Source organism: Schistocerca nitens, chromosome 1 (assembly GCF_023898315.1).
Source record: "Schistocerca nitens isolate TAMUIC-IGC-003100 chromosome 1, iqSchNite1.1, whole genome shotgun sequence".
Classification (NCBI taxonomy): domain Eukaryota; kingdom Metazoa; phylum Arthropoda; class Insecta; order Orthoptera; family Acrididae; genus Schistocerca; species Schistocerca nitens.
The window spans coordinates 502,723,607-502,746,325 of record NC_064614.1 but is presented as its reverse complement, the minus strand read 5'-3'; positions in this window follow the sequence as shown (position 1 = coordinate 502,746,325).

Here is a 22,719-nt window from a genome sequence, read left to right as displayed (position 1 = left end):
TGATTGGATTCAGGATTTCCTAGAAGAAAGAACACAACATGTCATTCTTAACGGTTCAAAATCTGCAGATGTAGAGGTAATTTCGGGAGTACCGCAAGGAAGCGTGATAGGACCTTTATTGTTTACAATATACATAAATGACTTAGTTGACAACATCGGTAGCTCCGTGAGGCTATTTGCAGATGACACGGTTGTCTACAAGAAAGTAGCAACATCAGAAGACTCGTACGTACTCCAGGAAGACCTGCAGAGGATTAATGAATGGTGCGACAGCTGGCAGCTTTCCCTAAATGTAGATAAATGTAATATAATGCGCATACATAGGGGCAGAAATCCATTCCAGTACGATTATGCCATAGGTGGTAAATCATTGGAAGCGGTAACGACCGTAAAATACTTAGGAGTTACTATCCGGAGCGATCTGAAGTGGAATGATCACATAAAACAAATAGTGGGAAAAGCAGGCGCCAGGTTGAGATTCATAGGAAGAATTCTAAGAAAATGTGACTCATCGACGAAAGAAGTAGCTTACAAAACGCTTGTTCGTCCGATTCTTGAGTATTGCTCATCAGTATGGGACCCTTACCAGGTTGGATTAATAGAAGAGATAGACATGATCCAGCGAAAAGCAGCGCGATTCGTCATGGGGACATTTAGTCAGCGCGAGAGCGTTACGGAGATGCTGAACAAGCTCCAGTGGCAGACACTTCAAGAAAGGCGTTACGCAATACGGAGAGGTTTATTATCGAAATTACGAGAGAGCACATTCCGGGAAGAGATGGGCAACATATTACTACCGCCCACATATATCTCGCGTAATGATCACAACGAAAAGATCCGAGAAATTAGAGCAAATACGGAGACTTACAAGCAGTCGTTCTTCCCACGCACAATTCGTGAATGGAACAGGGAAGGGGGGATCAGATAGTGGTACAATACGTACCCTCCGCCACACACCGTAAGGTGGCTCGCGGAGTATAGATGTAGATGTAGATGTAGAACCCACTCCAAGGTTGTCATGGAGTAACGCTGCACTGCCAGTACTGACTCAGCACCAACTGGCCGCTGAGATGCCTTCTCAGTCCGGAGTCACACTATGCTGTTATGGCTATGGTGTTCACAATGTTCTGTAAAATCGATGAACCCTCGTCCCCTACCTGCTGAACTTGAGCCTGGAGCATTGATAAATAGCGTACTTTACTAAGCCAGTAAACGAGCCAAGTTACAGTATGAACAATGCTGAATCTTCTCCTGCTCCCCACTAGCGAACCCACATGCCCAACGTGATGAGATCAGAAGCTGCTGTCACCAGTGTACTCACACAAAACGGTTCAAATGGCTCTGAGCACTATGGGACTTAACGTCTGAGGTCTACAGTCCCCTAGAACTAAGAACTACTTAAACCTAACTAACCTAAGGACATCACACACATCCATGCCCGAGGCAGGATTCTAACCTGCGACCGTAGCGGTCGCGCGGTTCCAGACTCAAGCGCGTAGAACCGCTCGGCCACACTGGCCGGCAGTACTCACACATATACTCTGTCATTACCTGTGGAATTCTTTCCTGAACGACAAATGCACGCAATATAAACAACAGTTTTCAAGCAATAAAAAATGTAATAAGAATAATAACCAAAACTAGTAGTTGTGCTCCTTGTAATGATATCAAAAGACAGGATATTAACTTCACCATGTATGAGTAGTTCTCAGTCTGTTATGAACATAATCTTGATAATTACTGGACAAAGACCTCAATGACCATGCAACAAGATCTAGATTGACGAACAGTATCCAGAAAAGGATAAACAAACAACTCAAAATAGTATATTCTACCAAGGAATAACACTGTACAAAAAACAGCCTAAGGAGTTTACGGAGATCATTAAAACTAACGTATTTGAAAAGTCAGTTATAAAGTTCCTGCTAAGCAATACGCACTGAGCACTAGATAACACACAGCAGGTGTATGATAAAAACGTAAGACATGCAAATAATTAACTGGAGATCATTTGACAAATAGATTGGTGAGTATCAAGCCGCTTTCAGGAAATGAAGTCCTTGCCCAGAGCAAATTTTCAACCTGGCAAACATCATCATGTATTAGACGACTCGCAGGTACAACATTGTGGTTATATACATTCATCTAAAAAGTGTACGACTCTGTTCAGCGTGAGTCATTTCTGAACATTCTAATACTAAACGTTTTATCCAAAATTGTTTCACAGAGGAAGATTGCACTCTGAGCGGTGTAAGGTGCTGCAGTCATGGACTGTGCGGCTGTTCCCGGCGGAGGTTCGAGTCCTCCCTCGGGTATGGGTGTGTATGTGTTGTAACGCCGGAAATGAATATCCTCCTAATTCCAGCTATTGTACTATAAAATTTTTCCTTATTTTGTTACTTGAATATATGACATTTCTGTGACTTTATATATTGTAATTGTTTTACTATTTGTATATATATATATATATATATATATATATATATATATATATATATTTATGCTTCTATGTCGATGTATAATTGGTTTGTTTTGTAAATATTATTTGTATTTTACGCTGGGTCTTGCCTAGGGAAAACTATGCTGTCGAACGAATACATCGATAGGTCGTGGGGAGAAGCAAAGTGTTTAGGATCTCTGGTAGTGTAACTCTGTCGCGTGGAGCGCGGGCAGGGCAGAGCGAGTCTGGCTGGAGGAGGGCAGTGGAGCAGGTGTGTTGTGTGACGCTCCCGCGAGTTGCCGCGCTTTCGGGGTTGGGCAGCATGTAATTGCGCTCGACTTGCTATGATAGTTTCTGACGCAGTGTCGCGGACGGGAAGCATTAGTTGGCGTACATCAAGAGCCCGTTTCGCCTGGTGACCGTGTCGAGAAGAAGGCGCGCCAGCATCCAACTTCTGCAACAGCGACGGCCGACAATGAGTGACTGTCGCCACCTCCTCGATCGACGACTTCAAACCTTCAATCAGCCAACAAGGAAGACTAAAAGTACGTAAAGTTTCAGAACTGTATGGCAGACCTCAGCTTTTAAAATTGTTTCATCACAAAATTACAGCAACGTAGCATGAACGTTTGTTGCTCATTGTCCCAATTGCATTACCAAGCAGGGTCCCCTCCTTTTCCGGAATGAACCCGAGTGTCGTTGAAATTCAAACGCCAGCATTAAAGTAATAGCATTCGATTTCACTGCTTTAATTTCAAAGTTCAGTTAAGGTATTCATAGCTGGCTACAATATTTAGATTACACAAGCACAAATTAAGAGTGCGAGTTTTGTTAGCATATTTTAGCTTACCTGTGACTGCAGCTCAGCTTGGTACGTACTAAATTTTACTATTGTTAATTGTTCAGAATCATTTAGTTCAAGTTCAAAGTTAAATCTCTTATTTCTAAATTGCGTGGATTCAAGTAGCTTTTGAAATGATTGTTGAGGTAGCCCAAGACTAACCGTATTTTACTGAATTTCGATGTGCTTCAGAAACAAAGCTCATTATTAATTTCAGTCACTAAATTAACTTTCAATTTTCCGGTTTTATTAATTCTTTTGCTAAATTAAGTCAGAGTGTAGCGAAATTTATTACTTCTGACAAACTTTCAGTTTTCACACTACACGTGTCGACCTTCAGTTGCCACGCTTCTAGTACTAATTATATGTGGAATAACCTTTCTACTATAGTAATTGTCCATAGGACTGGCGACCGTAATTTCACCCAAATCTCAAATATCTAATTACCGTTAGTTAATTGTTAACGTAACGGCCGCACATTTACTTTCTTTATTAACTTTACCCCTTTTCAAAATTAATTTCCACCAGTTTCATCTGCATTTTTCCTTTCTTTTAGATGTAACCCTTTCCTCCCTCCTTACCGACAGATTAACTTCGGTGACGATTGCTTTTCCCAAATTTCCATTAGGTACACGTCGTTTAATTTTTCATGTCATTAAGGTCGATAAGTGAGGGGGAGGTTACACTGTGTTTGTCGTTAGAATAATTTAGGTTAAGTAGTGTGTAAGCTTAGGGACTGATGACCTTAGCAGTTAAGTCCCGTAAGATTTCACACACATTTGAACATTTGAAGATCGCACTCTAGTGACTCCTGTAAACTGTCACACTAACGACAAAATGGCTGATACCGAACTAACTGACCATTGGATAGAAAAGCAACTGAAATAGCTCAATAGAGGGAGGGTCACTGGACCTAACGGAAAACCGATACTGTTCTACGTAGAGTATGCGAAAGAACTTGTGCCTCTTCTACAGGGTCCAGTCACATTAACGTGACCACTCAAAGACGGCAGATTTCGGCGTTAGAGAGTATATAAAGTGAGTCAACGGGACGTGCAAAACAGTGCAGCCGTTGTAGTACTGCGATTTATCTGATGTCCAAGTTTGTAAGAGCAAATAGACGTGCAACTGTTGAGCAGTTGACCGCCCATATGAGCCAAAAGGCTACCAAAGTGTCTCCTCAACGAATATTGAGCGAACGTTGCTGGATATGGGTCTCCACAGCAGGCGCCTAATTCATGCACCCATTCTGACTGCCGTTCATCGACGAAAGGGCTAGAATTTGCACGCCACTATCTTAACTGGACAGCCACTGAGTAGCAACAGGTGGTCTTTTCAAATGAATCACGTTTTGTGTTCCATCGCACAGGTGATCACTGGCGTGTACGGCGAGAAACCTCTGAGAGGAAGCACTCTACAACGATCGTCTCAAGGGTCCAGGCAGGACGAGGGAGAGTTACGGTCTGCGGAGTGTTTTTGTGGCATTCCCTGGATAATATCGTCATTATGGAAGGAACAATGGATCAACACAATGTATATATCCGTCAGGACCATATCCACCCGTACGTGCAAATTATTTTTCCTCGACACGATGGCACCTGCCAGCAGGACAATGCAACGTGTCACACATCTCGCGGTGATCGTGCGTGGGTCGAAAAGCACCAGACTGTGGTTACCGTACTCTCCTGGCTAGCGAACTTTCCGTATTTAAACCCAATCGAAAATTTGTGTAACCACCTCGCTCTGGCTGTTCACGCCATGGATCCTCAACCGAGAAATCTAGCGTACCTGGTCATGGCACTCAAACCGACATGGCTTCACATCCCTGTCGGTACGTTACACAACCTCACTGACTGTCTTCCTGCACGTCTCGCAGAGGACCGCACTCCAAAAGGTGGTTAAAGCTTTTGACGCTTGTCCATATTAATGAGATTACACGGTGTAGCAGCATTGTACCGTATGTCTTCGGAGGAGCGAAGTGTACCTGATGATTGGAAAGAACTGCAGTCGTTTCCATTTTCAAGAAAAATCTTCGAACACGCGCGCAACACTGTAGGCCTATTTCTCTGACGTCGATCACCTGTAGAATTTTGTAACACCTTTTATGCCTGCGTTGTATGTTTTTTTGGAGGCTGAAAATCTCCTCTGTAAGAGCCAGCATGGATTCCTAAGAAAATGATCGCATGAAACCCAGCTCGCTCCGTTCGTCCACGAGACGCAGAAAGCAGTAGATACAGGTGCACAGGTAGATGCCGTTATCGTTGACTTCCGGAAGGCATTCGATACAGTTCCGCACTTCCGCCTAAGGAACAAAATACCAGCGTACGGAATATCAGAACAACCGTGTGATCGGACTGAAGTGTTTCTAGGGAACAGAACACCGCATGTCATTCTGAACGGAGGTAAGTCTTCAGACGTAAAATTGACTTCGGGAGTACCCCAGTACAGTGATATAGAACCATTACTTGCCACAATAAATATAAATGATTCAGTAGATGACGCCGGATATTCCATGAGGCTTTTCGTGGATGATACTGTTGTTCACAGCAAAGTCGTCACACTAGAAAATTTTATCGAAATTCAGGAAGACCTGCAGAAGATCGACGGTTGCTGCAAGGAGTGGCAATTGAATAGACAGAAAGACCATTTATTGTGTGGTTACACTATTGCAGGTCACTCATTGGAAGCAGTTTCTTCCTTAAAATATCTAGTAGTATGAGCACGGAGCGATCCGAACTGGAACGACCACATAAAATTAATCACGAGTAAGGCAGAAGCCAGGCAGTTTCATCAGAAAAATCCTTGGAAAATGTAGTCTACCAACAAAGGAAGTAGCTTGCAAAACATTTGTTTTACCAGTAGTTGAATACTGCTCGTCAGTACAGAATCAGTAGCGGATAGGATTGTATGAGGAAATAGAGAAGATCGAAAGAAAAGCAACACTTTTCGTTACAGGTTCATGGACATACTCAGCCGACGCTAATGGCAGACGCTGCAAGAAAGGCGTTCTCCATCACTGTTTGGTTTATTGTTAAAGTTTCCAGACAATACGTTCCTGGAACAATCAAAGAATATATTGCTTCCATCCACATATATTTCGCGCAAGGATCATGAAGATAAAATTAGAGATACCCGAGGCCACACAGAGGCTTAATGACAATCTTTCTTTCCGCAAGCTATCCGCCACTGGAACACGGAATGGGGGAAGTGACAGTGGTAAACGAAGTATCCTCCTCCACACACCGCAAGGTGGGCTGAGAAGTACAGATGTAGATGTAGAAGAATGGTGTACGTACCGGTCGATAGTATGGGAGGAGCACAGTAAGATTGGTCGACATAGATGAGCCGAGTCACGAATCGACCTTTCGCGCCAGGCATTCGTGTGCACTTATCTTTGGATACAGAGCGTCCAGGGGCAGCTTCTAAGAGATCTTTGCCGAGTTCGCCTTCTCGCAGACAATCCGCCGAAGAGGCGTGTGGTGCGTAGCTGGAAAACTCGTGGGGCCTGTGGAGCGCATGTCGTCCCGGGGTTGGCGGCTGTGGTCTAGACAGCGGGCGCGTGGACCGCATTCAGCCGCAGCTGGTGGTATAGCGGGAGGAGGGGACTTTGCCACCGCGGCCTAAGGACTACTCCTGCAAACCGCCGTCTGTGCCAGAGTTCCACTCTCCCTGCCGCCTTGGGGATCGCAAGCTGCATGTTTACGTCTCCTTTAATACCGGGTGAGAAGCTTTGAAGTGGTTGCTTACATTTAGCACTGCAGCAGCGCTGTTCTAACTGCAATTACGGCACGTTATACCAGCTGAATGTGTTGCACGGTGCGCTAATTTGGATAATGCTCGCTAATTGGGCGGACCTGTGAGAGAATGCGATACGTGCTAATTATCATCTCGCAATTTAAATCACTTCATTTATTTGACGAAGTTCAGCTTCCCGTTATAAGGTTTGCTTGCTGTTTATTTCGTTGGTCCTTTGATGTGAGAAGTGGATAAGGACGTATAACCTCACATTCAGTAAATTTTACCGTTCCGAACAGTGTAAGTTTTTGCTCTGACTTAACTCCCCAGCTGTGTTCTTTCCGGGTGCTCCTTATAGAGTTGGTCCAGCCCGGGCCCCCTAAACTATTAATGGAATTGTTTATTTACGTCCAAAAGTGAGGGTTTTGTTACCAAAAATTGTATACTTCTTGCCAATACAGCAAAATTATGTTAACTTATTGTAACACTCTGTTAAATTTCCTGGTATCGGAATTTTTACTTGCCCGTTCTTATAGTGCAAAACAGAGTGGTATTGAAGGAAGGGGGTAGCTAATTGCTAAATCCAATCCCCGGAGTGTGAGATTTAACTATTTGTTGTCACGCTATATTGCGTGTGTTAATTTTATTGAGGTTATAACAATAGCCTTGTGTATGTTTTGGAACCAGTTAATGAGGGCTACATGGCCGCGTCCTTGTGGAATGTCGCGGGTTCTGCCGCCCGCTGCGAACCGGCTGCAAAACCAGGAGATGTGCACAGTATTTTACCGTTCTGAACAGTGTAAGGTTTTGATCAGACTTAACTCTCCAACTGTGTTCTTTCCGGGCTCTCCTTATGGAGCTGGTCCAGCCCGGGCCCCCTAAACTATTTCACCTTCAAATTTAGTTTACAGTTATTGTATATGTCTTTTCTTAACACGTTCTTTAAATTGATTTAAATGTCATAGGATGTGCGCAATTACGATTCACTATGGTGCTAATGTGAGTTTGTGTACAGTTCCCGAGTTCGATTCCCGGCGGGGTCAGGGATTTTCTCTGCCTCGTGATGACTGGGTGTTGTGTGATGTCCTTAGGTTAGTTAGATTTAAGTAGTTCTAAGTTCTAGGGGACTGATGACGATAGATGTTAAGTCCCATAGTGCTCAGAGCCATTTGAACCATATTGTACATTATTTCCCGCACCGCTAAAAGATTTTAAGTGTTGTTTGATTTCATTTAAAGCCTATACCATTAAGATTGTGTAACTCTACTCTCACGTGCTCACTGGTGTAAAGAATATATTGTAAAATTCATCATACCTAAGTCTTTGCGATACAGTCGTCTCAGTTTGGAAGTTGGTAACTATACCATTTGGTTTTGGAGGCCATCTTTTAAATCTGCTGATTTGGTCAGTTATGTGGAATCTTGTAATTTTAATAAACTGCATTCAAATGTGCATTAACGAATTATGTTCAATCCCCGTTCCCCAGTTTTTCCTCGTCGTTCCTAGTAGAAGCGTATCGAAGCGTCTCAACAGGCAAGTGACAAATGGTAGTAAAGAGCTATTTTATTTGGACGTGAATCACACTGTGAATGAAGATTCCCGATGTGTTATGGTATCAGTTTGGAATGTCAAAATGGCTCTGAGCACTATGGGACTTAACATATATGGTCATCAGTCCCCTAGAACTTAGAACTACTTAAACCTAACTAACCTAAGGACATCGCACAACACCCAGTCATCACGAGGCAGAGAAAATTCCTGACCCCATCGGGAATCGAACCCGGGAACCCGGGCGCGGGAAGCGAGAACACTACCGCATTTGGAATGTCCAACACGTCTACAAGGAAGGGCTTACCACATATAGCTATGTGTCACGGCATACGAACAGTGCTCGTAAAAAGATCGTAGTTGACACAGACCAGAGACGAGTGTCACACCTCGTCAAAGACTGTTAGTTTCAAAACAGATATTGTTACTGTGAGTAAATTCGGGGCAAATTTAATCAGTCCCTTTGGCGAAGGGAACTGCATGCAACGAACGTTTGTATTCTGGTATCTCACAAAAGGGCATTCGTCAATTGACCAAATAACATAGAAACGAGAAAGAAGGTGACGTTACGCGTATAGTGTGCTCCACAAGTCGGGATTTCACCTCTTTTCAAGTGGTGTAAGGCGTCGAGTCCACCTACAACCCAAAGCTGCGCTTACCCCCAGTGTAGTTTAGACTGGAGGTGGTTCTAAGACATTTTGGAGGTGATTTAGGTACCACGACTTGGGCTCACTCTTTCAGATTACCGTGAACATGAACCAATTTGTTCGCTTCAACATTCTTGGTCACCAACTGCTGGCCTTTCTTTATATCTTCATGATGAATATGCTGTGGACACGCCAGTCTTTCAAGATGGCTACAAAAGTGCAAACACATGTTTCAGGTTTGACGAACACTTAGGCACACTATCGCACTTCGACTGGCCCCCTCAATAGCCCGATCTTAGACTGAGGTGACAAAAGGCAAGGAATACCTCCTAATATCGTGTCGGACCACTTCCGCCAAGCCTAGTGCAGCAACTCGACGTGGCGTCGACTCAACGAGTCGTTCGAAATCCCCAGCAGAAATATTTAGCCATGCTGCCTCTATTGCCATCCATAACTGCAAAAGTGTTGCAGGTGCATGATTTTGTGCATGAAATGACTGCTCAATTACCTCGCATAAGTGTGAATTGGGATTCATGTCTGGCGATCTGGATGTCCAGTCATTCACTCGAATTGTCTAGAATGTTCTTCATACTAATTGCGATTAATTGTGGGCCGGTGCGACGGTGCAACGTTGTTTGTGTTTTTGTTGGCAGGAGAGCCAACACCGTGTTACTAGAAGGAGGCCGAAAGGCACGCGTTTTAGCTCACGCAGGCTGGCGTGAGGTCTGGAACAGGACAAGGAAATTAGAATTTAGAAAAACGTACGTAGCTGGTGGAATACTTAATTTTAATCCATTAATGGTGAACGTCGGTCTGACGGTACATGAATCAATATCAATAGTAACTGATAATGGCACCTTACTAGGTCGTAGCAAATGACGTAGCTGAAGGCTATGTTAAACTATCGTCTCGGCAAATGGGAGCGTATTTTGTCAGTGAACCATCGCTAGCAAAGTCGGCTGTACAACAGGGGCGAGTGCTAGGAAGTCTCTCTAGACCTGCCGTGTGGCGGCGCTCGGTCTGCAATCACTGATAGTGGCGACACGCGGGTCCGACGTATACTAACGGACCGCGGCCGATTTAAAGGCTACCACCTAGCAAGTGTGGTGTCTGGCGGTGACACCACAGTTTGGTAACATTCAGAGGACACAGTCCATTCCACGTAAACACAGCCCACACCATCATCGAACCAGCTCCAGCCTATAAAATGCCTTCTTGACAACTTGAGGCCTTGGCTTTGTATGGTCCGCGCCACACTCTAACCCTACCATCAGCTCTTACCAACATAAATTGGGACTCATCTGGCCAGGCCACGGTTTTCCAGTCTTCTAAGGTCCAGTCGATAGGGTCACGAGCCCAGTAGAGGTGCTGCAGGCGATGTCGTGCTGGTAGTAAACGGATACTTTCGTCGTACGTCCCACATTTATTTCTGCTGTTATTTCACGCAGTTTTCCTCCTCTATCACCAATGACAACTCTACGCAAACGCTGCTGCTCTCTGCCGTTAAGTGAAAGTTGTCGGCCACTGTGCTGTCTGTGGTGAGAAGTAATGGCCTCAAATTTGGAACCCTCGGCGCACTCTTTACACTGTGGATCTCGGAATATTGAATTCCCTAACCATTTACGATGATGATGATGATGATTGCGGTTGAGGGGACGCTCGACATCGTGGTCATCAGCACCCTGACGAAAAGTCAGCATGCAAATCTCAAGGGTGGGGACGAAGTCTGTCCACACATGCAGAGCAGTTTATGACGTTTTAAAGGCTGCCACTCTTCCCCACCAGTTTAGGGATAAGGTCGGACAGGTCACAAAATTTCACAACTCTTGTAACACTGGTATCGGTATTTGCGAGGATGGTGGGCAGATCTCCATTATATAAGACAAACGCAGCCACAATATGCTGAACTGAAAGTGGCACGCCACGAACTTCACAGAATGGTGAATCTCCAGCCGGATGAGGAAGCCGTGCGTGAAAGGGCTATGCCGAATCTGCAGTCTGGTAAGCAAAACCTCCTTCCAGCGGAGAGACTGACACGAGGTCCTCCATGCTTTTGTGATCGATTTGAGCGACCGCAGTTTGTTGTCAGTCACCTGGAACCATTCAGTCTCCCACTGATGCATGATGCATCTGTCAGAAAATGCAATGATCGCGTGCAACGGGATGGGACATTGATGGACAGCACTATCCCAACACGCTTCCTTGGCAGCTTTGTCGGCCATGTCGTTACCCTGTATCCCAATGTGGCCAGGTACCCAGCAAAAGATCACCTCCTTGCCACGGTGTTGGAGCCGCTGTAAGGTGTCATGGATGAGCTGAATCAGCGAGTCTACCGGATACATTTGGTGAAGTGCTTGCAGTGCACTAAGAGAGTCGAAACAGACAAGAAATCTCGTACAATGATGTCTGTGATATCTCCAGTGCCATCAGTATGCCTTATAACTACGCATCATAATTTGTAAATTGTTCAGGAAGACGCACTTTAAAAACCCTATCAGAGAATATAGCAGAACAACCGAGAGCATTCACCCGCTGGGATCCATCTGTGTAAATAACGATAAAACTATGGTTCGTACTTAAAATAGACCAAAACAAAGTTGTAAAAACAAAATCTGGAGTACGAGCTTTCTTGTACTGTGTCAAGCTTAAAATCACTTTGTGCATCTGAAGACGCCAAGGTAGCAGTGCATTCCATCCCTGGGTGTGTATTTTCATGCCTGAGAGACCCAATTCCGTGAGACAGTCTGTAACTTGTATACCAAATGGCTTGGTCGCTTGAGGCCGATTCCTGAACGGTTGTTTGAAGGTGGGTTGGATCAGTGAACTAAATGCCATTGACTGAGGTGACGCTAAGATTTTCAGCGCCTGTCGAGCCAAAAGGATACGTCGCCAAATCCAGAGTCGTGGTTCACCAGCCTCTGGACACAGACTCTGGACTGGTCTGGTCCGAAAGGCTCTGTTCGATATCCGAATTTCCTCATGGTGGACAGCATCTAACATCCATAGGTAGGAAGGACGGGCCGATCCGTAGACCACACTACCCTAATCTAAGCGTGATCGAACAAATGCCCTATAAAACTGTAGGAGGCGGGACCTGTCAGCTCCCCATGTTTTTCCGACAAGGCATTTCAAAATATTCAAAGACTGGAAGCCCTTTGTTCGTAGGTCTTGCAGATGTGGGAGCCAAGGTAATTTCGAGTCAAATAATAAACCCAAAAAGCTCACAGTGTCTTGAAAACGTAAAATATTGTCCCCCATTGTGAGCACTAGTTGGGTAAAACTCCGACGAGCACGGTTAAAATTGACACATGTAGTCTTCTCTGGTGAGAACCGAAAATCAGTTGTCCGGGCCCAGGTTTCCAGACTCTTAATGGTCATCTGTAGCTGCCTTGTCGTCGTCGCAAGATCAGAGGAAGAGTAGAGGATTTTAAAGTCATCCACAAACAAAGAGCATTTGACAGGGCTCCTGACTGTGGAGGAAATGCCGTCCATTGATAGCGATGGCAGACAATGTGACACTGAGGACACTGCCCTGGGGCACACCATTCTATTGAACACAGCAATAAAACATGGCATCGTCAATAGGATAACGAAAGCGACGGTCCTCTAGAAAGGATTGGATTAGAAGCGGCAGCCGTCCACATAGTCCCCATTCATGAAGTTGGTGAAACCTCCAAGTAGTGTCATATGCTTTTTTGAGGTCAAAAAAAAACACAAATCAAATAGTTTGAGCCTAAGAAGGGCTCCTGTATCACCGTCTCCAGGAGAATTAAGTTGTCAAGGGTGGAATGGTAGCGCCTGAAACCGAACTGGGAACGGCTCAGGTGACCTTGGTACTCGAGCAGCCAGACAATGCTGCAGTTGAACATGCATTCAAGAGTCTTACCCATACAACGGGTAAGGGCGATACTCCGATAACTGTTAGGGGCGCTATGGTCCTTGCCTGGTTTCCAGAATGGAATTCCAGAAGGGAATTGCCACCTTCCAAGTTGTGGGGTACTGTCCATCAAATCAGATCTGATTGAAACAAGTGAGGAGCTGTCCTTTTGCTTCAGGGCACAGATGACGAAGCATGGCATAATGGATCTCACCAGGTCCTGTATCAGTGTCTCTGGCTGCAGACAAAGCTGATTCCAGTTCCCACATGAAGAATGGAAGGTTGTAGACTTACTCATTACGCAAGAAGGTAGTGATTGTCCTCATCTCTGCAGTCCTACAGAATACCTGAACAGCGGAAGCATGTCTGGATGACGTAGTAACAGTAAAGTAGTGTTCAGCTAAAATGTGAGATGTCTTCTGGCGTGTTAACCAAGACCCCAGTATTTGACAGGGCTGTAAGGGAACGTGTACTACCCTTGACTGAAATCCGTCTTATTGATTCCCAAACTTGCACAGTGGAAGTGGACCAATTAATGACAGTCCTGAATTCCCTCCAGGAAGCACTCTTCTGTTCTATGATCACTCGCTCGCATGTGCTCTCGCAGACCTAAAGGCGTGAAGATTGAAGTTGGACAGTGTTTGAAGTTCTGTAGAGCTGTTCATCTGACCCTGATTGCCAATCGACAGTCGTCATTCCACCAACGTACAGGCCATCGTCTGAGATGGTTGCTAGATCTGGGGATGGACGCTGTGGCAGCCCTTTGGATCTCACAAGTGATATGGGTCACCGCCTCCTGTGCACAGTCCTTTCGTTCAAAACTAGCCTGTCGACTGTACTGTAACCAATCCACCTGCGTGGTCTCCTGTTGGCCACCGTCCTAGTTGGCAGACGGATCCACAGTGGGAAGTGGTCACTAGAATGTAATTCTGGACCCACTTCCCACTGAACTGAGTCTGCAATAGCTGGGGAACGAAATCAAAGGTCAATGGCTGAAAAAGACCATGTAGCTGAGGAAAAGTAAGTCATCTGATCCGCATTCAGAAGGCAGATATTCTCAGAATGGACGAGCCGCTAGATCAGCCTACGCCTGCAGCAAGTGGTACCCGAGCCCCACACCACATTGTGGGCACTGAAGTCCACAAGGAGGAATGGGCGTGGGAGTGCTCGGACGGTTTCTGCCAGTGCGTCTGCATCCAAAGCAAAGAACACACTGTGATATTAAACGGTGCGAGAACTTTCACAGCAATTGCTTGCATGGTCGTGGTAAGAGGGACAGGAGAGGAGTGGCCTCTGTCATCAAGGAAAATAGCCACTCCACCTTTAGCCCTGCCTCCAGTAGTGTCATCCTTCCTGTATGGGTGGAAGCCCCGTAATGCAGGTGTTTCGGTGACTTTAAGATGAGTTTCTTGTAAGCAGATGCAGAAAGGTTTATATTGGACCAGCAGCTGCAATTCTTCCGAATGTGAGCGATATCCATTCAAATTCCACATTTTGGCCGTGCTGGTTCTAGGCGCTTCAGTCTGGAACCGCGTGACCGCTACGGTCGCAGATTCGAATCCTGCCTCGGGCATGGATGTGTGTGCTGTCCTTAGGTTAGTTAAGTTTAAGAAGTTCTAAGTTATAGGGGACTGATGACCACAGATGTTAAGTCCCATAGTGCTCAGAGCCATTTGAACCATTTTTTGAAATTCTACTTTAACACAGAATACCTTGTGGAAGCCTTCGGTTAGCGATGGTTGTTCCTTTCTTTCTCTCTCGGAGGTGGTGATTTTGCAGGGAGGTCAGGAGGAACGTTAGCCGGTTCCTTGCTCTCCATTTCCTCCGACTGGAAGTCCATGTCCTCAACAGCATAGTGCCTATCAGAAAGGGGGAGAGCTCGCCGATCTGAAGATTTAACTACCGCTTTCTTGGCCTTAGAACTACTTTTCGAAGGACGTTTTTCTTTACTGACAAAAGGAGGTGGTTGCCTCGGTTACGGGGGTGGCGTGGTTGGCTTTTGATATTGAGTAGTGGTATGTGGCTTGGGTGGTAAGCCTATTGCTGACGGCTTCCGACCGATATCGGTTGCAAGTGGAGCGTTTTCTCCGCAGGTACATCGACAAGTGCATGTGCTCGTACTTGAATTTGTGATCGAGTTTGTGTCGAGGCATCACTCTTCGATATTGGTGCCTTAAAGACTGATGCAAAAGAAGTAGCAAAAACTGGTGGTTGCATAGCTTTGAAAGCTTTTTTTAGCTGCACCATAGGATATGGGTCACTTTACTTTCCTGAATTTTGCTTTCCTCGTTATAAACCTCACATTTTCAGCTTCACACTGTATGATCCCGAGAGTAGTTTACACATTCCGAAGGAAGTGTACAAGAAGTGCCTGACCCGTGAGCTGAGCCTCCACAATTGCCACACGTAGCCTTCCTGTTACATCCCATAGTGGTATGGCCAGTTCTTTGACATTTTTAGCATTGCATGGGATTAGGAACAAACGGGCGAACCTTAAGACGGGTATAGCGTGCAAGGATATGTTCAGGTAATTCTGGAGTACTAAACGTTACAATAAATGTTGCCGATTTAACATTGAATCTCCTCGTATAATTCTGCACTTCTGTGACGCCCATTTTTTCCATTGTTCACTTAATTCCGCGGAGTCCACCTCCATTATATCGGAACGGGTAACCACGCCCTTACTAAAGTTAAGGGTGTTATGCAATTCAGCCTCGACTGGGTATTCACATAAGGCCTTACATCCCAGAAGCTTAGATATTTGTTTGGAATGAGCAGTTTCAACTAAAAGTGTTCCATTACGAAGTCGTTTGACACTTTTCAGAGACCCAGCAATACCTTCCAAAGCCTTGTGAGTATAGAAAGGGGATATCTTCTCAAAGGTTCCCCCTGTTCACTGGATTACAATGAAAGTGTTACTATGATTCTGAGACTTCTTTTCAGGAGGACTGACCAACCAAGCTCTCTTTAAGGAGTGGGTGTAGGTGCTGCCTGGCGGTACATCCGTCCTGTAAGGTGTAGAAGTTTCATGAGACAGTTCCATAGGGGTCGCACGAGACGCTATGGAAACAACCGTCGACCCAAGCAGAGCCCTACATGCTTGAGCAAGCCTTATACAACTGGGGGGGGGGGGGGGGGGGGGGCACGTGCCCCAGATGTTGCCCCCTATAGACTGTTTTACCTCAACAGCCATTCTCCTCCTCAGCACGGTGCACTCCTTGAGGTTGAGGGTTTTTTTTTTTTTATAGAGACCTTCCTCAAGGTCCAGGTGGTGAAACCAAGACCCCCGTTCTCCGAAACACACAACATTCCACCGCTGCGCCGCACGGTGGTCTCTGAAGTATGACCAGAGCTTTCGGTGACTGAGGACTGGTGGGGCTTAGCTGTCTCCAGCTCAGGAAACCCAGGGTCGTCAAACCTGTACTCAACAAACGAATGCTGAGCCCCTGAGTGGACCATTTACGAAATGGAATGTCTCATTCGTCTAGGTCCAACTACCATTCCACGTTCAGTGTATGCTAATTCCCGTCGTGAGGCCATAATCGCGTCGGAAACTTTCTCACATGAATCGCCTGAGCACAAATGACAGGACCGACAATGCGCTGGCCTTTTATGTCTTGTATACCCGATACTACCGTAACCTGCACGCGTGCATATCGGTATACAATGATGACATCAGTGTATTACCTTAGAATATGGCTGGTGTTGTATTGGAACAGATAGTGAAACGTAGATACGTATCAACATCGCCGCAATTTAGTAGCTCTACGGTATGTTATTAATGAGTGGTTTCAGCTGGGTATGCAAAACCTGAGGAAACTTGTGGGCTCTTTACCTGGCCGAACTGAGGCCTGCATCAAGGTTAGAGCCAGTGTTACTCGGTGTTAGTGTGATATTCCTCGTGGTGGCAGATTTTTTTTATTCAATTTGCTTATTACAAGATCTATTAATCGTAAACTTCGAATGTGCACCGGATAACCTGCCAGGGCCTGGGGCGCGATGCTGAGAGTGGCGCCACACTGAGGAAACAAAAGTCATGGGATAGCGATACACGCATATGCAGACTGGGGCAGTGTCGAGTGCAAAAGGTATAATAGGGCAGTCCACTGGCTGAGCTATTATTTGTACTCAGGTGATACCGTGTAAAGGTTTGCCCCGTCATTATGCATGCACGACGGAAATTAACAGACTTTGAACGCGGAACGGTAGCTCGAGCTTGACGCATGGGTCATTCCATTTCGGAAATGGTTAGGGAATTCAGTATTCCGATATCCACAGTGTGAAGACTGTGCCGAGAAAACCAAATTTCAGGCATTACCCTTCACCACGGACAACTAAGTTTGCGTAGAGTTGTCAATGCTAACAGACAAGCAGTACTACGTGAAATAACCGCGGAAATGAATGTGGGACTTACGACGAACTTATCCATTAGAACAGTGCGGTGAGATTTTGAACTGATGGGCTATAGCAACAGACGACTGACGTGAGCGCCTTTGCTAACAGCGCGATATCGCCTGCAGCGCCTCTCTTTTGCTCGTGACCACATCGGTTGGACCTAGACGACTGGAAAACCGTGGCCTGGTCAGATGAGTCCCGATTTCTGTTGGTAAGAGCTGAGGGTAGGGTTCAAGTATGACGCAGACCCCATGAAGCCACGGACCCAAGTTGTAAAGAAGGCGCTGTACATGCTGGTGGTGCTGGTGTGCGCTGTGGTTTCGTTGAATTGACTCGGTGCTGTGGTCCAACTGAACCGACCACTGCCAGCAAATTGTTATTTTCAATTACTTGGAGACCATTTGCAGCCCTTCATGGATTGCAAGTTCCTATGACAATACGCCATGTCCCGGTCCACAATTGTTCTTGATTGGTTTGAAGACCATTCTGGACAATTTGAGAAAATGATATGGGCACCCAGATCACCCGACATGAGACCCGCGGAACATTTTATGGGACATAATCGAGACGACAGTTCTTGCACAAAATCCTGCGCCGCCAACACTTTCGCAATAATGACGGCAATAGAGGCAGCCATGGCCCAGGATTTCTGTTGGGTACTTCGAACGACGTGTTGAGTAAATGCCACGTCGAACTGCTGTATTACGCCGAGCAAAAGGAGGTCCGACACGATATCAGGAAGTATTCCATGATTTTGTCAACTCAGTGTATATCGTGCATTTCATAGTTAGCAGCGAAAACTGGCACGGGTCAAAGGGCACGAGGGAAAAGGGGAAGGGAAGGAGACACCAAATGACAAATCGATTGTGTGGAAAAATGTTGTCGAACCGGCCATGCAACCTGCACCTTGAGTCGCTCGATATATGGTGCAATATCGTGTTTAAGGATCGCTTCAATTACAACAACGTCATCGCTTTCTTGAAGTCGCTAAACAAGTAAATGTTTCCGAACATAAAATATTTTGCCAAAGATGTGATAGTGATCTTTGTACCTACCTATTTATGTGAAGACTATTTTTCTAATCATGAAGCAGAGAATTTGTGTTAAGTGATCGCATGTGACGTACTTTCATGTTGCCGCTGTTGGCACGGGCCGAAAGCGAGGAATCGTTGCCTATCGCGTATCACTTGCCGCAAGCTACTGGCGAAGTATTACGCCAGGCGACTTGCCTAAGAGTCACAGCTTGACCGTCCGGTCACTGCCTGCGAGGTTACCATACTCTGGGACACTTGCGACTGCCATTCAACAGCGTACGCGTCCTGGCACATACAGTATAAATACCGGCCGACCGGCCAGGCTGGGCGTTTGAATCGGCGAGCCATCGAGTCAGCTTCTGCTGCAGTATGGGATTCCTCCAAGAGGCCGCTTTTGCTCAGCCATCTTCATGTCAGGATCACCTGCCTGGGAGTTCATCCGCAGCGTTGATGGATGAAAGGTCGAACTGAGGCCTTCCCAGCCACCGAGCCCCTTGGAGCCTGGGCACCCGCCAGCTCTAGAGACCGCCAGCCAGGCAGAAGTATGGAGTTCGTCCCCAGATGCCACTGATATCACCGCCAGTTAGTCTCACTGCTACCAAAACGATCCACCTTAAAACGAGAAAACCATTTTCTTGACGTGCTCTGTCCAATGGCATTATCCCCATATACAGCGCAAAATGTTTCTGGCTGCTAAGGCCAAACCTGGCCAAGCTGCCTTACCCCGCAGCTGGGCGAGCACACCTGGCCGTCCGAGAACGCACATGTTGCCAAGTCGCCTCCACGCCGTACTGAGCCGGATGTAGCAACATCTCTTCTACACATCGTACAACGAGGTCCATCGGCTAGACCTCCACTGTCCAACACCCACCTGCATGGTCACGAAATTACTATTATTAGGTTGTGCATTAGTTCGTAGCGTTCTTGTTTTGCATGTTGGTACTCCGGTTGCTATGAATTTATTTACCGATTGTCATTTTTTATTTGTAATTCACTGTTGTTACTTTAATTTACACATTGTCACTTTTTCATTTGGAGATCATGTGTGGAGCTGTGTACACTAGAAAATGGAGTGTAAAGTGGAGAAATCTGAGCTTTTCTGATGTATTCTCCTGTTTGAGTTTAGTTCAGGAGTGACAGCAGCGAAGGAAGCGAGAAACATTTGCGCCGTATATCGGGATAATGCCATTGGACAGAGCCCAGCAATAAAATGATTTTCTCATTTTAAGGAGGATCTTTTAGACATCAGTGACACTCCACGTTCAGGAAGACCTTCAGGGTTGATGCAGAGCGTTTAAGTGCATTACTCCACAATGATCAGTGTCATTGTACTCGAGAACTAGCAAATGTGGTAAACTGTGATCTTTCCACCATCGTGTGAATTTGCATGCAATAGGAAAGGTTCAAAACTAGGATTTATGGGTACATCACCAACCATTCCTATTCTGTGTTGTTACTGGTGGCCAGAAATGGTGTCTTTATGCTACCAAAAGGAAATGAAAGAAATGGTATAGCCCAAATGAAGCAGAAATTTCCAGTACGAAGTCTTGCACTCATCCACGATAGATAACACAGGCCAACGAAGGAAAAACTTTTTTGCTGAAAATACTTTATTCTTAGGTTTTTTTAGGGTGGGGAATCCAAGTATGATACTTAAAAACCTGTATCACCCACCATTTCTTCACATTTTACATTTAAATTTATTAAGTGAAGAGATTTTTAAAGAATTTAACAGCTTTTATATAGTTAAAATAATTTAAAAAGGAGGTGTAGTGGATGAAGATGACGTTGTTAGCACTGCTGAAAAACATTTTTTGGCAAAAAAGGTCGATTCTATTTTTATGTTAACAGATGGTGTTTTGTTTACTGTCTACCTAACCTCTTTTTCTTGTTTCCTCTACATGTGCTCAGTACAGTGTCTAATCGTGGTTGTAAAAACTCTGCTGACAGCTTTTGTTATATTTGTGGTGAATTTGTGATTAAAAAACACCAAAGGAACATTACAGACTTTGTGAAAAAAGTTTATCTATCATACTTTGGATCTAAACAAGGTGATCAAGATAAATCTTGGGCGCCGCTTAAGGTATGTTATGTGTGTGTTGAAGTTCTGAGAAAATGGTCCAAAAAGGAGAAAAAGGCCTTTAGATATCCTGTTCCTTTGATATGCAGAGAGCCAAGAAATTATTCCAATGCCTGCTACTTTTGTAGTGTTGATTTAAATTCTATTCCAATAGAAGTATTTTCTGATGATATGCAGAGAGCCAATAAATCATTCCAATGTCTGCTACTTTTTTAGTGTTGATTTAAATTCTATTCCAATAGAAGTATTTACTGATGTAAAATCTGATTTACATGAACCAGATGACGATGAATTCAATTGTAATACAGAAAGTCTAGAGGCCAAATTGTTTACTCAGACCGAGCTTAACGATCTGGTTAGGGATCTGGGCTTAACGAAAGAAAAAGTTGAAATGCTTGGCTCTAGATTAAAATAAAAGAACTAATTGGTAGTTGTAACCAGCATATACATGTATAGAAAAAGGGAGCTGCAATTTTCGAAGTTTTTTTTTTCAACAAGAAGGTGATTTAGTGTACTGCTCAGACATTCCTTGTCTGATGAATCAGTTTGGTACCGAATACAAAAAGGAAGACTGGAGGCTGTTTATTGATTCATCCAAAACTAGTTTAAAGGATGTTTTATCACACAATTGTAACATGTATGCATGTATACCTGTTAGACCTTCTGTACATACGAAAGAAAGCTATGAAAACCTGGAAATAGTGCTAAATGAAATAGGCTGTTCTGCTCATCGTTGGATGATATGTGGCGATCTAAAAGTAACATGCATGCTCCTTGGTCAGCAAGGTGCCTTTATCAAATTTCCAAGTTTCTTGTGTAAATGGAACAGTAGGGCTGGGGATCAACACTAGTGCAGAAAGAACTGGCCTGTGAGGGAATCGTTAAAACCTGGTGAGAAGAACATTCTACGCAAAAACCATGTAGATCCAAAAACCCTACTCCTGCCACCTCTACACATAAAGTTAGGCCTAATGAAACAGTTTGTAAATGCTTTGCCTAAAGATGGACCGTGTTTTAAGTATCTCTGCCAAAATTTTCCACACCTTTGGTTCAAATCTGAGGTCATCAGTCCCCTAGAACTTAGAACTACTTAAACCTAACTAACCTAAGGACATCACACACATCCATGCTCGAGGCAGGATTCGAACCTGCGACCGTAGAAGTCGCGCGGTTCCGGACTGCAGCGCCTAGAACCGCGTGGCCACCGAGATCGGCTTTTCCACACCTTTCAGAAGCTAAACTAAAAGAAGGCGTCTTTGTCGGACCTGATATTAGAAAATTGATGTTTGATGTTAACTTTGAATCCACAATGACCTTAAGTGAGAAAGAAGTATGGGTATCATTTAAGCGAGTCGTTACGAAGTTCTTAGGACATGAAAAAGACCTAGAATATGTTTCTATTATAGCTACAATGTTAAAGAAGTTTAAAACTTTAGGATGTATAATGAGCCTGAAAGTTCACTTTTTGAACAGTCACCTTGATTACTTCCCGGACAGAATGAGAGATGTTAGTGAGGAGCAAGGAGAGCGTTTTCACCAGGACATTAAAGTGATGGAAAAACACTACCAAGGCCGCTGGAACACCAGCATGATGGGGGATTCCTGTTGGTCACTACACCGAGAAGTTCAGCAAGCGACTCATCGTAGAAAAAGCTACACAAGAAGCTTCAAAGAAAAATGAGAAATAAAATACAAACAAATTCCAGCTGACAAGTGGAACCTCTATTAACACATATTATTGTTTTAAGTTGCTCATTGTAAATACAAACCATGCTTATGTTGTAACAAAGCGTTACATTAATTTCCCCGTTTACCGTATAGCATAGGATTTTTATACTATCTACTATATAATAAAAAGCATATTGCTAGAAAACTATGGGTGATACAAAAAAACTAAGGCTAGATTTGGATTCAGGTCATAAAAATCTATAAAGATCAGCTATCAAAGTAAAAAAAAGTTTTTCAAAAAGAATTTTTCGTTGGCCTGTGTAATGTTATTCATTTGGTGGGACAGCGATGATGTGCTACACTACAAGTTGCTTCCCTGAAATGTAACCATAACTGCTGACATTTATTGTCACAACTGAGACTTCTTGCAGATGCAGTCCAAGAACGACCAGGA